At 45.8% G+C, this 17,500-nt stretch overlaps 1 protein-coding gene across 1 annotated transcript in view; it reads left to right on the forward strand.

Annotated features, from left to right (window-relative positions):
- LOC134460781 (glypican-6-like) overlaps window positions 1-17,500 on the forward strand; it is an 86,213-nt gene that overhangs the window by 55,114 nt on the left and 13,599 nt on the right. The gene's annotated exons all lie outside the window — the stretch shown is intronic.

Here is a 17,500-nt window from a genome sequence, read left to right on the forward strand (position 1 = left end):
GCAGCTGCCGCTGTGGTGATAGTGCACAATAACATCTTCAGTGTTCAATTCAACACTTAAGCCCAATTCGGACGGGACTTTTATTACCTATGGACCCCCGGTAATTCGGAATAATTACGGAGAATGTCTGAGTTCTTAGTCCTGTGCGAATGTGCCATGTCCGCGATTTGTGAGGTAATAATTCCGCCGCGAATTACCTACTGTATTTCGGCGAAACACAGATGTCCTGGGGTAATTTCACATAGGCGCGCCGTCTGTACCCCCTTATAATGTCTGTGAATTGAGTGAATAACAGACGTTTATTTATCCCGTCCGAATGCGCCCCGAAAAATCACGGAGGTCCTGGGGTAATTGCGAATTACCAGGGGTCCATAGGTAATATTTATCCCGTGCAAATCGGGCTTTAGAGCATTGTTTTTCTTTTTTTCCGCTTTTTGCCTTTATTTGGAGATAGGACAGTGAAGACTACGACAGGAAGGGAGTGGGCAGAGAGAGACAGGGAAGGGACGGCAAAGGACCCGGGCCGGAATCGAACCCGGGTCAGCCGCATAACAGACGTGTGCTCTCCCGTTAGAGTCATGGTATGGTCCTATAGCAGTGTTTTTCAACACCGAGGACGAGACCCCTTTGTGGGGTCACCTGGAATTCAAGTGGGGTCGGCTGAATTGTCTTGATTTGAAAAAAGACACTGATAAATATTACTAATTAATATAACATAATAACTTATTAATATTCTGATTGAAACACAGCATGCAACCATAGAAATGTCATACATATCTATAGGTTTAATAGCCTTACAAGTTAACTCAGTTGGAGGTTTTGTTTTTGTTTTTGGTTGTGAAAAAAAATGTGCATGGGGTCCCCAGAATGCCAACATGGGATCCCTTGCCCAAAAAGGTGTGGAATCACTGACTTAGAGAGTCATGTTGAACACCCACAGTGTTTGTTCAACTCTCTCAGAACAACACTGATAAATATTACTTTAATTAATATAACAAATTAATGCTCTGATTGAAACACAGCATACAACCATAGATTTTTAAACATGTCTATAGGTTCAATAGCCTTACACGTTAACTCAGAGTCATGTTGAACACCCACAGTGTTTGTTCAACTCAATCTCTCTGAGTGTTGAATTAAAGCTGCACAATTTACTGCGTGCTTGTGCACAGAGCTTGTTTCTTCTTCCATAGCTTCTCATTGGCTCGCTAGTCCTAGCAGCAGCCACGTCCAATTCGCGGATTTAGAAGTTCGCCAGCCGCGGCTTGACCTCAAACGACCTTGATGCCAAACTTAGCGCTTGGCTGTGGGTAGCGCGGATCTGACAGCCCATTTCAGATGAGGGACAGTTCTCATTAAGGATTATCACAGGAGCTGGGGAGCTTGGACTGATCTGGATATAGCAGGTATGGATATGGGGGGAGTCAAAAGTTGGGTCATTTATAAAACCGTGCTTTTAAAAAAGCCCATCTATCTCCCTCAAACATGTTGTCACAGATCATCATTCAAGCGGCAATGCCAGCAATGACGACATTGTTAATATTTAGAGGCACCTGAGAAAACATTTTGAAATGCTTGCTGTACAAAGGGTGACATTTGTTAAATGTTAGCAGAGGCAAATAAAAGGTTCGCCATTAGAAATGAAAATTAGGTCAATAAGTACTTAGTATATAGAGCAGTTTCTTTCAAAGGCTTATCGCTCTGCGATGTTGTGCATGCGCATACTGCACTGTACGTCTCTTCTCGCACGTGCACAACACCTCTCCCACTCCCTGTACCAGAGATTCTTTAAGTATATAGAGATATGCCAACATAATAGGTTTCTATGGGCACCTAACATGACCAGGTTCCGGTCTGCCTAAAGGGCCATGTCATAATGCTCCTACAATGAATAGAACAGTCCTTAGGTCTGCCTAGGTCTGCCTAAGGGGGGCCATAATAGAACCAGGAAACAATGGGCCAATGGAACCTCTCTCTCTCTACTCTCTCTGCCTGTACTGTATTTCCCCCTCTTGCACTCTTATTTCTTCACCCTATAAAGCTACTACATTGTCAGTGAAAACGCATCTTTCTCTTTCTCTCCCGCTGCTTGCCAGAGGATTGTGTGGAGGACAATGCAACAAAGCGTAAGCTCCATCAACTTCCTTATTTGACTTCGAGTCTTGTCAGTCGCTCCGTTTACCTCTGCGGTCCATCATCCCTTTGTCCTTGGAATGCTCCCCCCCCCCTCTTACTTTCTCTCTCTCTCTCTCCATCTCCCTCCACCCCTCTCTCTCTCTCCCTCTCTCTTTCTCTCTCTCTCTCTCTCTCTCTCTGGCTGGGCACGCCTCTGTTCCCCCACCACTGTACATGTCAACAGATATACAGTTGTATCAATATTGAGGTTAACAAGATTGATTTTTCTGTGTGCGCGGCAGTTTGTACTGGGCGAGAGGACGCCTCTCTGGAGACAAAGCATACAGTACTGTACCGCTGCCACCCCAGCACACTCCGCGCCACCCCATCCCACCCCACCACACTACGCAGAATACCCCATCACATCCACCCCATTCTACCCTGACCCACCACACAGAATAGCCCACAGCGTCATCCCACCACACTCCACTCCACGCCACCCCACCCCACCATACTACACAGAGTACCCCATCCCATCCTACCCCAGCACACAGAATAGCCCACAGACCCATCCCATCGGGCCCAGCACACAGAATAGCATACAAACCCATCCCATCCTACCCCATCACACAGAATAGCCCACAGCCTTATCCCATCCTACCCCACCACACTCCGCGCCACCCCCATCCCATCGGGCCCAGCACTACGCAGAATACCCCATCACATCCACCCCATTCTACCCTGACCCACCACACAGAATAGCCCACAGCGTCATCCCACCACACTCCACTCCACGCCACCCCACCCCACCATACTACACAGAGTACCCCATCCCATCCTACCCCACACACCACACAGAATAGCCCACAGACCCATCCCATCCTACCCCAGCACACAGAATAGCCCACAGCCCCATCCCACCCTCACATCGCCCCACAATCCCAGCACACAGAATACTGCGCACACCCCCCATCCCATCCTCCCCCCCACACACAATACCCCACCAACCCACCAACCCCTGTCTCATTCCCCCACTCCATCAGAACCCCCCCCCCCCCCCCCCCCCCCCCCCACACACACACACACACACACCACCTCCACCACCACCACCAGCCAATGTGCCAGCGAGGGCCCTGATAGTGCTCACTAATGGAGTCAACTCCTGGAGGACAGCAGCCAATCTCCACACTGACCCAGAGTTGCTCTACGCAGGGAGAAGGGGAGGAGGCGGTGGGGAGAGGAGAGGAGGCGATGGGAAGAGGAGAGGAGGGGAGGGGAGCAGAGGAGGCGATGAGGAGAGGAGAGGAGAGGAGAGGAGGGGGGCGGCTGCAGTGGCTCGGGTGGAGGGAGGGGGAGAGGAGAGGAGAGGAGAGGGGTTGGAGAGGAGAGGGAGAGGAGAGGAGAGGGGAGGGGAGGGGAGATGGAGAGGAGAGGAGAGGAGGACAGAGGGGGCGGCTACAGTGGCTCGAGGAGAGGAGAAGGGATGGAGAGGAGAGGGGGATGGAGAGGAGAGGGGGTGGAGAGGAGAGGGGGGATGGAGAGGAGAGGGGGGATGGAGAGGAGAGGGGGTGGAGAGGAGAGGGGGGATGGAGAGGAGAGGGGGGATGGAGAGGAGAAGGGATGGAGAGGAGAGGGGTGGAGAGGAGAGGGGGGATGGAGAGGAGAGGGGTGGAGTGGCTGCAGTGCTGTCAGCATACAGAGCGGTATGGTAGGAGCATGCAAGCTGTCTGCTGCTCGCTCATGAATAAGTGGTCAATTAAGCAGTGGGAAGCACTTGTGTTATGGCATGGGGGCCAGGGATGGCAGGGGCTGCTTCTGGACGTGCTGTGGAGTAGAGAGGAGGACAGGGAATTAGGGCATTAGCCCACCCTCAGGCAACTGCATTTTATTCTGGGCACGTGGACCCTTCCTCTTGGGAGTATTTTTAAGTTGATTTGTGTTGATTTTTTTTTTCCCCTCCCTCCTCTCCACTATCTCTCCTGACTTTTAAAATTCCATTCCCCATCATTGGAAGATTAAGCCATGCTTGTAGATGGAAGAAAAGGAACGGAAAAAAACAACAATAACAAGTGTTATTAAAAGAATATTTGTTGTGATGTCCTTTGAAGGCGTCTGTCTGAAATTACACCTACCTGCAGTAAAGCTAGCGTAACATTTTATCAGCTCGCCTGTTATTTTGTTCCGTTTGGTTTATTATTAGATTTCACAATTGTCCGTGAAAAAAAAAAAGAAACATCAAGAGGAATGTCAGTCCGGCGAGCGTATTCTTCCCACTCCTCGTTTTTTTATTCACTTCTCCTCCAAAGTTCTTCCCTTGAGCAGGAGTATCAGTTAACATATAATTATTCCCCATATCCTAGCACTCCTTTTCAACAGCAGTCACATTTAATGAAATGATTTTCATTTCTGACACGTTACTTCTCTCACTGCCCTCCACTCGACCAACTTCTCTCCTCTCTCCTCTCCTCTCCTCTTCTCTCCTCTCCTCTCCTCTCCTCTTCTCACCTCTCATCTTTTCACCTCTACTCCACTCAACTCTCATGTCCTCTCCTGTTCTCTCATCTCACACCCCTCACAATCCTCTTCACCTGCTCACAGTTACATCCATTCTGATATACTGCACTGTAAGTTCTTCTTTTTTTTCCAACTACCGACATTGGTACAGCCAGTTTTCACAGCTATGTTTCTTCCTCAAGTCTTCCAGTCAAGAGTACAGTATCTATCAAAGATGTTTAACATTCTACTCAGCCTCTATTCCTCTTCCTGAGTTCTCTCTGGTATATATTCTAAGTGTAAATGTAAATGTAAGACACAAACAAGTGCAGTCCCCTGTTTGAACGCCACATTTGTTAGGGGGTGCCGCGTTGCAGGCGTTAGCGTGTGAATGTAGCATGGGCCAGTTGGGCTACCTGAGGGAGGAATGCCCGCCTGCATACTCCCATTCACCACGACCTTCACAGGCCCTCTCGCTAAGCCCGGCCCTGGGCTTGTTCCCCTGGGGGGTTCCTGTCAGTCTGGCTGTCTGGGTGTCTGGATGTCTGGCTGTCTTGTGGTGAGTTTGATTTTTTGCCACTGGGAACAATATGTAAGTCCACTGGTGGTCCAGGCTGTTGTCCATATAGCAAGTCTTGTTCTATCCCTGACTAGTCGATATTGAGATTTTATGTGTTACTGAGTATTAGCTGGGGCTGTAACGATACACTCAAATCACGATACGGTTCGTATCGTGATTTTTTACCTACAGTTCGATAACACCCTATGACTTTTCAAATGTATCTTTTTGATGATTGTTTACAGGTAGAAAAGGTTACAAGAGGCTACTAATAATTTAAAAATAGTTTAAAAATAATAATTATCTTGTTTCAAAGCTTAGAAGCACTCTCTCATCGTATCATGTGGTTTTCTGCACTGAAGTGTAACTGAAATTTGAATGACGTGTCAAGATACTGCCTTCATGCATCACGGTACAGTATTGTGATTGTGTATCACGATTTTTCGGTTCAATACAATATCGTTACAGCCCTACTATTAGCATTGTTTTTATTAGCAGATTTGTACGTGGCTTGCTGGTGCTGCAGTAAGTCACTCAGATGAACTCCTACCGGGTGAATACACTGGCTGCAATAAGATCAAGCGACAGAGAATCACCACAACATTCCCATTTGCTGTGGCAGCTGTCGTCGAACCGCATCATAGCTAATGTAACGGAGGCTAACTAGCACAGAGTTGGTGTGGAACGTTGGTAAACCTCCTTCCGATAGCCTCATACAGTCTTGTGCCGTTGGGCCCAGCGGTATCGTACTGTGTCTCCCATTGCCGGACTGTTGTAGTTGACGAGATCGCACGTTCGATCCCCGAGGGGGGTGAACAGGTGCAAGATGACCTCCGTCACACTAATTTGCATAATATTCACTCAAATCCAACTACTACTGTCGCTCAAGTCGCGCAAATCGCCTCTAATCGCCCGAAACGCTTTTGTCTCTTCTCTCGCCCGCGACGCAATACAAAGTCATTTACTTCCGTCGCTGGAATTGCTCTTGTCGCGCTTGGTCTATTTGTGCCTTTAGAGCTGGTGGAACCTTTGTAGTGTGTCATTCAAATCCGAGGGGCCTTGAGCCATGATGATTTTGACAGTGCGATGGCCTCACTGCTCCTAGGGGTTCAACCGCCACGCGATATCCCCCATGCCCATTAGCATGAAGTCCTGAGTGGATATGCTTCATACTCCTAACTGAGTCATGCAGATGGAGGGAGAGTGTTTGAATTAATTGGTGCCTGCTTGTTGAATTGTGTTTGCCATGCTGAGCTCTTTCAATCCAGCAACAGTGTGTGGCACCCCGTGCATGCAAGGAATATCCTCAGCCGCCACTGAAAGCGAACAGGGCAGCTGAGCCTATGTTGAACATACTTCCCTTTGCATTTGTTTGAAGAATTTATGCTTTGCTCCAGCATCCCCTGGTATTGTTTTATTATTACACAGAACCTTGGACATTTTATTTCCTCAATCTGTGAGTTTGTGAGTCACAGTTGACAGAGATCTGAACTAATATCACGTATTGTGCCTGGGCGATGACTGGCTGTTGCTAAGGGATATATTAAGTCTAATGGCTGCCAGCGTGTGGTTGGCTCTCTCTCATTCTTTTTCTCTCTCTTTCTCTCTCTTTCTCTCTCTCTCTCTCTCTGCTCCATTTTTGTTTTCTTGGCAGAGCCTCCTTGAAGCACATCCACCTCTGCTGTGGCGAACGTTTATGTATTTTAGACATGGCCAGGTCATTATGTAATGTAGATTCTGCAAATTCCTCCGGCATAATTATCACTGTTGGCTTAAACCGCTTAAAAATAAACATAAAAAACATTAGGAGTTGCTTTCAACCTCTATTTAAATTTATAAATATGGGAAGCACTTTTCTGCCTGAATGATTGATGAGTTCCACTTCCAGAGATGTACAAACATGTAATTTTAAGTTTTTTTTAAAAAAAAAATCTCTGGAGTTCAATGCTACATCAGCTCATTCCGTTGTTGTCAAGACAACTACACTTCTGTTGTTGATTTGATTCATTGCTGCAAAGGATGGTTGTGTCAATGGCTGCATTTCATTAATGTTAGACTGTCAGCAACATAATTATCCGAACCTGGTACATATAGCACATTGCTCACTGTATTACCATCAATTTACACTCTCAGTTATATGCATATGAGCCGTATACTTAATTCATTGTGTAATGAAATTGTTTCCTGATAACAAGCGTCATGCATACATTACCTTATGTGAAAAGGGGAGAGAAGTGCAATAATCAGGCATAAAAGTGTCATTGCCATAAAGACATGTACCGGCACCAATTTGCGTGAAATCTGCACTTTGAAACTTTGAATATTTATGATGTATTTTGTGCAAAACTGCTCTGTAGTGCATACATATGTTTCACGATTGCATTATCAGAAACAGACACAAACAGTTTGCCAAGTCCAACGCACTTGCATTACCAAACACACTGTAGATTAATTAGTGTGTGAAATGCCTTTGTAGTTTTGGAGTATTTCATTTTAATAGCACTACATAAATGATTGCATTTGAATTGAATTGAAAATTGAAAAGCAGCACAGGAGCTGTGTGATGACAATGAAATATCATCATGCGGACGAACAAACTCCACGTTGATGAGTTGGGTCTCTTTCATTCCTCTAATTTGGCCCTTGACCATTGAGCGAAGGCAGTAGCATCACAGCAGCTGGAACTGTGGCATTTTACAGTGACGGGCTGCAGCATGTGTTTGAGTGTATGTGTAATTACAATACAGCACAGATGCGCAGGCTCATGTCATGTGTTTCTGTGAACTGGGACCTTGTGTACAAAGCTTGATTACTTGAAACTTCTCGCTCAAACATTCAGATGTTCTTAATGTTCACTTGAAAAAGTGCATGTGTAACAGGGCTCGACATTAACTATTGCACTCCCCAACCACTGTGGATAGTGGTTTTCCTATTCTAGCCACAAATCTGATCGTTTTTTTCTTGATTTGATTTTTTCTTCATCATGAATGATACTGTACGATGAGATACTAATGCAAGAAAATGAGTGCATAGCTACGTACTACATGAAAATAAATCTAACAAATAGAAACTGAGTAACTAAGCTTTTTCTTGAACTTAAATACAACCAATTGATACACAAGGGACAAGCAACAGAATATAGGCTACTCTGACATGTCATACCAAGGAATAAGATACCGGTACCTGCAAAATTAGCTAGTGACACTGAAATGATCACTAGCCACAGCCAAATTTTAAGAACATTAGGCCAATTGGCAGGTGCCAGTGTCAGTGGCCTGATGTGTAGTAACAATTTCGCATTAAAATGGGACGTACCATGAGAATATGCATGAAACCCTCTCTATGCATGGATTGATACATCTGACATTTTGGTGCATGTGTCTTTGCAGACTTTCCCATGCACAAAGATTTAGTAGGAAATCCACGCAGGCCTTGTGCATGAGGCCCCTGATACCTAGACAGAGAAGTGCTGGTAAGAGACCAGCATTGCAGACACATACTGTAGGATGGCAGATTGTCTGACAGAACAATTTACCCAGGTGTGTAAAAGTTGGAAAGAAAATCCCATTTCAATTTACAGTACTGGCACCTACCCTGTAGATCACACTTATTACACTTAAATCACCTGAGCTTAAGGTTTTCACACACACACAAAAATATTCATCACATGAATACCTACTGTCAAATGAGTGACATACTGTAACACCACAGAGGCGAATACTCCTAGAATCTCTGGTAACATTATGAGAATGATTTTGGATAACCGCAATGCTCTCTAGCAATTTACACACAGTTGGATTTTGTACACTTTCACAACGAATAGAATACTTAGGCAGTCATTGGGACTAAGACGTGACGGTACACAGATACTACCGGTATGTCCACACATGCTTTCCTGTTGTTCCTGTGTCGTTTTAATCAGACTCCTACTCTCCGCTACCATTAGATGCGGTTTCATCTCTCTCTGCCAGATGAACAGCGTCTGCGTGATCTCTCGTTAGCTCGTCTTCACTCGGTGACAACCTTGCTATTAGCGCCCGCCCGGCCAGGCAGCCAGCCGCACTTCATATCTGTCCGTATGTTAATGAGGTGCACGGGATGCCCCCATTACAGCGCTGCATTGGCGCCCCTCTGGAGACCCCGGGTCGGCCCGGAGACGGCCTGGCGCTGATTGCTCTGTTCCTCACCTCACCTCACCTCTCCTCCACTGCACGGCACGACGGGCCACGCTGTTCTAATCATCGCATTGCCTCCCTTTTTAAACAACTCGTGCAATCATCACCTGCAGCAAAAATCAGCACATCCCATCACGCCAAACGGCCAACGCCGTGCCGTGCAGTCATTTTTTTTTACCAATGTTCTGTCATTTGGCTGCTTCGGGGGGTAACGGAGTTTGATAAATGAAGCCCCATGATGATGACTTGTATCACCCGCGTGGTTTTCATGCTCTCACTGGCTCTCATGTCGGAGTACGTGTTGTAGTGTGCGAGCACAGCTAAGGGAACGCTGAGCAATAAATTGTCTACAACTGAGAAGTCGCAGACACATTAGAGATATTTTTTGTCCTTGCTGTAAAACAAAGAATAAGCTCACTGTGGAGACTGGTCTGCAAATAATGCTAAATCACTGATTCTGTTGCGCACCATAGATTTTATGGGAATATGCTTCTAAATAAATAAAAGGTGCCGACTCAGGCTTGGTGGGAAGAACCTCATTTCTTTTTAATAAGTTGTGTTTTGCATGATGTGGTCAGAGATTGTGTTCCATGGTGTTGTCACCTTCGCCTTAATGATCCTCGGGAGTTAAATTATAGGCGAAAGAAGAGAGAACAGATTTGTCCGTAATGGATCTTGAGCAGATCACTCCGCGGAGAATGAAGCCATTAACAGGTAATTATGTATCCTCTGCCATCATTATTTCCGCCTTGAAAATGATCTACGTTATATTCCCTGAAATAGGGACACCAAGAAAAAGACACAAAGAACCTGCACTCCTTACATTTTACGGAAAAAAAGAACCAAGTATCTGTTGTTCAAAATGATAAGCTGTAGCCAATTGCTTCATAGCCCAATGGAGTCATGCTCAGGGGTGGATCTAGCCATTTTGGGGCCCTAGGCGAAATATTAGCATGGGGCCCTTCAAAAGTCCTTCTTGAAAGATGTACACAAAAATATGGGCCTTAGAACTCTGTGTTTTGGTGCCATTTTGTTGTTTTGTCTCATAAACATTTTCGATTGCACAAGGTCAGGCCTACTATTTTGGTATTTACCACGACTGGTGTGACAGTTGGGGGCCCCTATGGAGGGCTGATTTGGTCGGGGCCCTAGGCAATTGCCTAGGCTTGCCGAATGGAAAGTCCGCCTCTGGTCATGCTGTTATTGTGTAGTGGGAAGAGACATGAGTATGCACTCTCTGGCAGACATGGAGGACTTGTGCAACCCCGGTTGGATTGCTTTGTCTTGACAGATAAGCATGTTTGGAGTTTTTCCTAGACCATCACCTCGTCTGATTTTGGTTCAGGTGCTTTGCAGTATCCACTCAAAGCCGGTGCTGTAAAAGCTGATGTTGTATTGCTACTCTAAATCTCCCCTCTCTAGTAGTAGCAAAAGCATACACGGCTCACAGAGCCCATTGTATATTATTGTGAAGTGCTATTGTGGAAAAAAAGATCCTGCATGGCACACACATGGTGCCATCCGTCAGTGAGCATGTTACAGAAAGGATGTTGAGGGTAGTGGGGGCTGGCTGTTGTTGTCCTGGGCCCAGGGAGAAGGGGGACCAGATTTGTGATTTTTTTTGTGTGAACACAGTGTTGTGAGGAGGGGCAAGACACTGGCAGCTAACCACGCGAGCTAATTTTTTGACCAACAGCGGTTTCCAGCAATCAGAGGTTGAGTTGTGCGCAGCTAGTTTCGCGCAGACAGGAGAAAACAAAAATTTAGAACCCAAGTATTATATCGAATTTATTGAGTGGGTGGGTTGGGGGTTATGGGGCTCTGGGATGGATTTGTCCCGGGCCCGGTCAAAGCTGTCAGGGGCCCTGTGTGTATAAATAATGTGCCACCACGCACAGACAAGCAGCAGACTTATCGGAGATGTCCACACCGAGGCGGAATATTCTGTGCCAACGGCAGATTTAGTGGCGGGCAGGACGTCAGAGAGGCGGTCTCAGGAGTGAGGTGGATATGCGGGGAGATTTGGCTGCACCTGTCGCTTCTTGGCGGCTGCTGAAGCCTTTATCCGGGGGGCCCTCGCTCGCTCGCTCACTCACTCACTTTACTCTGGCCCTCCTTCTCCTCCTCCTCCTCTCGTCTCTGGCTACTGCAGACCACCATGGCCCCTCGCCTCGACTCGCCTCGCTTGCCCACATTCACATTCACGGCTAAAAACAGTTCTGTGAAAAGAGAGAGTGGGGGTCACGGAACAGGGTTACGTACCAGGAACAACTTGCACTTTTATCTCTGCAAAAAACCCCGCTGTCAGCATTGATAACGTGGGAAACGTGACTTGTCAGGCGGGCTGTTCTGTGCTGTGCTGTACTGCACTGCAGGCCTGTTCTTTAGGAGAGGGAACAGAGTGACTGTACTGTACTCTTCTGTAAGTGCTGAGTTGCCTGTGACTGACTGAGTGGATGTTGTGATGCGAGACTTGGCCATCTGTGCAGACCCATCGAGATGTCTGAAATGCTGGAGAGCACTCACCCAAACAAGACAATAACCAGCAATCATTCCCAGCTCTTTGCCTGTCATCTTTTCCAATGGCTAGCTTTAAAGGTACACTGTGTAAGATTTTTAGTTGTTTATTTCCAGAATTCATGCTACCCATTCACTAATGTTACCTTTTTCATGAATACCTACCACCACCATCAAATTCTAAGTATTCACTATGACTGGAAAAATTGCACTTTTTATACATGAAAAGGGGGATCTTCTCCATGGTCCGCCATTTTGAATTTCCAGAAATAGCCATTTTTAGCTGCAAAAATGATTATACTTGGGCCATACTAGAAAATATTAGTTTATTACTTGGTAAACTTTCATGAAACGATCAAATTTGCCAATAGGCAGCCCAGTTTCAATGAGCAGCAGAGTTGCAGTACCTTTTTTGACCATTTCCTGCACAGTGTACCTTTAAACGTGCACTGTGTAAGATTTTTAGTTGTTTATTTCCAGAATTCATGCTACCCATTCACTAATGTTACCTTTTTCATGAATACTTACTGTAACACCACCATCAAATTCTAAGTATTCATTATGACTGGGAAAATTGCACTTTTCATACGTTAAAAGGGGTATCTTTTCCATGATCCGCCATTTTGAATTTCCAAAAATAGACATTTTAAGCTGCAAAACTTACTGTACTGGCCACATTCTACACAGTGTACCTTTAAGAGAGGACAGTGAAGTGCCAGATATTAACTTTGTTTACAAGCATTTGGGATATACAGTGCATGTGGAAATAAACCATTTTACCATATCACGTTGTAACAAAATACATGGTGTTAGTCAGTAGTAGAAATACACTTGACATGCATAATGAAATGCTTACAGAAAGACAATTGTGTCTGTACTGTGTCTGTATAGCTGCAATATTGCAAAAGTTAATAATTTCATTTTACCGAGGGCTTTATTAATATAATACCCCTCAAGGGTATTATTTCAGTTGCTGTAAGTGGAATTGATCGACTGCATGACCATGTCTGCCACATGCCGTGTCATTGATATTTGTATTTGAGGGAGTTAGTTGTGTGTGACGTCGCGTATGTGAACGAGTGCACAGGCAGAGGGCAGATGGGCGGCCGCCGATGAAAGGCTGTTTATAGTGGCGGCGGTCTGGCGCGGGCGAGGGTGCGGGCGCGAGAGGACGAGTGAGCGAGGTGTACGAGGTGTAAGACAGCCATGATTAAATGACCGGCCTAATGTGACACGCCCTGCGGGGGCCCTTGCTGTCATTACCTCACCTCAGCCGCCCCCTTCAGACGCAGGCATCTGGACAGGTGGGGGGAGGGGAGGGTGCAGTGCAGGGAGGGCAGGGAGTGCAGGGCAGCCCCACCCCACCCCAGCCCAAAGCACTGCCTGGTCTTCCTCTATCCATTTCTCTATTCAACAGGGGGACAGCCGGAAGGGCTAATGTCTAAAATGACCCTAGCTCCCTGAGACCAAAAATATGGTACGCAAAACACTTCCTACTCTAATTAGTGCGCTATGTTTCATCATCAGCATTTATATTTCCGAAGTGTCTTATCGTTTGACAGGCGTGTTCATTCCATCCTGTTAAAGCGGTTGCTCTTAGCGAAGGGTCCCGACGGGATCGTGTTGCGGCTCTTGGCAGGGGAGCAGAGAGCATGCTGTAAAACGCTCACGCTGTGCTGTGCTGTGGGCTGCCTGCCCTGCCATGCGCTGTGCTGTGCTGTGCTACCACGGGACCCCACTGGAAAGACTCACAGACGGGAGCCAGACTTGGCCAGTTCACCTTATCAATTATCAACCAGCAACAGCAGGGGTTTAAAATACTCCTCTCTCTTCTCTCCTCTCCTCTCTTTCTGTCTGGAGTGAGGGCACTTGGCTGGGCCAGCAGGGCGACCGACCGCCCTCTGCGCCGCACCTTCCTAGTTCCCACCACGGGAGGCAGTGACGTGAAGGAGAGGACGCACCACAGTCACAGTCATACGCACCAGGCACCGTGTGTCACGGGCAGCAGACTGCATGATGTAGTTTGACTCTTGTACAGAGTAAATGTTGTATGCTCTGTTAATTCAACACTCAAGAGTCACATTTCACACACATGGAGTTGATCCTACTATCCACATATTGAATTAACCTTGCTAAATTTACGGCGTAGTCTTGGACTGCATTTTTACACTCCTATGCAGTCCTGTATATATGTACACACACAGTACCGGATTATAAAAACTGTAATATGGGGGGCGCTGTGGGGCAACGCGCTAAGCCCCCCACATATGGGCTTGCATGCCCATGGGGACCCTGGTTCGAGTCCGGACGGGGTCATTTCCCAATCCTCCCCCATCTCTCTCTCCCACTCACTTCCTGTCAGCATCTCATACTGTCCTATCAATAAAGGCATAAAAAGCCCCTAAAAATACATTTATTTATTTAAAAAAAAAAAAAAAAAGTAATGTGAAATCGGCTTGTTTTGGAAGGTTGGGTACACATTGTAACATTCGCTGCAGGTTTGATACAAAAGCTTACTTGATGTCACTCACTGAGGCCTTCCTCAGCAGACTGGCATATGCCAATAAAATATGTGTGGACATGTTAAGTCTTCATTTTATTAAAAACTTGCATTAAAAACTGAAAACAAAGTATGGTCATGTTTATGTCGCACTCTGACTGAGAGCCTGTCGTGTAATACCATATAAAATCCAATTAAGGCAGTATTAATCAGTGTTGCTCAGGCGTCTCTTTCCAGGCTATACGTACAGTATGTTGTGCAATGTTTATATGCAAGCAGCCCCCCCCCCCCCCCTCTCTAATTATTTCTGCCGTGTGCTTTAGATCGTTTGATGCTGGCTGCTTGCTTTCTGTTCACTCTGAATAATCTTCAAATGTTAGGACATCTGCTCGCCACGGAATGTGAATGGCAGTGAAAGAGGATTTCTTTTCCTGTGAGGTGTGTCTGTGACTGTGTTTGTGTGTGTGTGTGTGTGTGTGTGTGTGTGTGTGGTTTATTATGGCGTTGAAGAAAAAGCAGGGGTAGCTTTTTAATGATGTTTACTGTGGGATTAATTTACCATATTGCTGTTTACAGGCAGCACTCTGCAGACCTGCGTATAATCCCTTTCTTCAGACTGACACAGCTGTGGAAAGACAAGACACGCACACCCCGCCGCTGCTGCCTCGGCTCGCAGGGGATGCCAGAGGCCACTCGCCTATTTAACCACAATTAAGTTTCCCCACTTAATCTTTAATGTGCTTTTTTAAAAACCGTTGAGTAGTGCAACACAGAGGTTCTCGGGGGTTGCGCTGAAGTTTTTGACTTGTTGGCTTTGTCAAATGGATTACTAGGGCAGTGCCGCTTATTATGTAAAATACCTGTGGGTGTGGTGTGTGTTCGGTGGTTGCAGCAGTGTGTGTGTTTGCGTGTGTGTGTTTGTGTGTGTGTGTGCGTGTCTGTGTGTCTTTGTGCGTGTTTGCGTGTGTGGGGGTGAGTGTGTGCCTGTGTCTGTGTGTGTGTGTGTGTGTGTTTGCGCGTGTGTGTGCGCAACTGCGCATGTGTTTGCGTGTGTGTGTGGGGGGCGTGGATGCTGTGTGTGTGTGTTTGTGTGTGTGTTTGTTCATGTGCGCATACATAAAGTAGAGAGAGAGAGAAAGGAGAGGGAGATGGAGTGTTAGTTACTAATCGGCTTTGTAAAAAAGCTATGTATCTGAATTCCATTTGCAAGTTTTAAAGACTTGTTCTTAATTCCACTTCCTGCATTTCCATTTCTTCGATTGCTTGACACCATGACGAAGGTCTACTGTACGTATGTCCCAGTTTGCACAAAAAACTCCCCGCCACCAAAACCGCAGCGCGGACGGCAGTTTGTGCAATGCCAGTGAAAACCGAAAACTCCCATAGAGACATTAAAAAAAGAAAACACTTTGATGATCGGTGGCCTCAAGTGCAGTCTGTCCTCTCCTCGGGGCTGTAATTGATTATGTGTGAATTGATATGTGAGCCCAGGGCATGATGTACTGCATGTGCAGAAGCTTGTAATTCAGTAGCCATATTATTTTTGCCCTATGTAATTCTCCTTCTCTTCTGTCCACATAACTCTCTCGCATGTGCAAGTGCTTTACTTTGGTGTTGTCTCTCTGTGCAGTTTGGCATGTGCGGCGTATGTATGTTCTCTACCAGTCCCGTTCTCTCTTCTTTCTCTCTATGCACTACTGCCCTACAAAGCAAAAAGGCAGTATCTGCGCAGAGCTCAAAACTGAGTCAGTTGACTTTAAAATTATACTGCAATCCAGTTTAAGTGTTTTTTGGGAGATTATTGGCATGTGACAGTTTTGTTACTTTATATTACCACCTTTTTTGAAGATCAATAATTTTATTTAACTTTAGACTTTGATATATATGGATATTAAAGTCATAGTAACTCACTTTAAACAGCAATGCAGTTACTGCCTTTTCGCTTTGTAGGGCACTTCTGCACTCTGTGTGTAAAGTCTAGGGAGGTTGACAGCTTGGAGTGTTGCCATGGAACTCATTAATTCCTCAAAATAAGGACATCGGCGCTGTCAGGAATGGATGCAACCACCAACGTGCCTTTTGTCTCAGTATCCAGTAGTCACTCATTTAAGGCAGCTGGAGCGAGCTCGCGGGGTGGTGCATTTGTGCCACCAGCTCTCACTCCGTCTTTAATCAGTTTAGCACAGTCGGGCTAAGGAGGAAGGTTGGTCTCCTAGCTACCTCGCACTCTCCCATCAGCTCTTCATTACTGTACCACTGCACTGCACACTACACACCACACACTCTGGAGGAAAGCAAAGGAAGGGGGGAGAGATGGCTAGCCTCCCAGAGCTTAGAGCTGCACTGCAAAAATGGAAACCTTTTCATGGAAGCTATTCAAGTCAAAACACCACCCGTAACTAGGGATGGGATATATCGGTGTATCGTAATCGGGTTCAGATATCAACATATTTCAGGTATCGGATCGGAATTTTCCCAAAGTATCCGAATTTTCCCAGTACTGACATTGAGCCAGGTGTAATGTTAATTTGAACTCATAACACTTGCATATTAGTTTTCAGGATGCGATTACTTTTTAACTTGCTCCTTTTTACTTCTGACTTCCTTTTCTGACCAAATAGTCATCTTGGGCCTACCTCAAGTTGAAATCCATGCATATATTGTGGTTTTGTTACTGGATTGGAGTAGTATCGCATCGGCAGATATCCAAATTTAGATATCGGGATCGGATCGGAAGTGAAAAAATGTGTATCGTGCATCCCTACCCGTAATGTTAGACAAAATCACCCAACAAACATAAATGTCATTCAGTTACACCAGCTTTGGGTTTTGTTAGAGTTTTAAGAATCTTATCACATCGATTTTCATTCCATTCCATTGGGCATTTTTGTTTTCTTTCGTGGGAGGCATGTTTCGTATCTGCCAAAGGAACTAGTGAACATTGATTTACATCATGGGTGAGGACATTTTCACTTGAAAATGCAACACTAGTAGTATGATATTACAAAGCTGAAACCATGTACTATCATGCCATTAGTGATGTAATTACGTTTGTAAAAGTACTTCTACGGAAATGTATTACAGTTGTATAACATAGAAGTAGATTTCCATTTCTTGCAGCGTGGAGTAGCTGGCATGACT

This window comes from Engraulis encrasicolus, chromosome 13 (genome assembly GCF_034702125.1).
Source record: "Engraulis encrasicolus isolate BLACKSEA-1 chromosome 13, IST_EnEncr_1.0, whole genome shotgun sequence".
In the NCBI taxonomy this organism is placed as follows: Eukaryota; Metazoa; Chordata; class Actinopteri; order Clupeiformes; family Engraulidae; genus Engraulis; species Engraulis encrasicolus.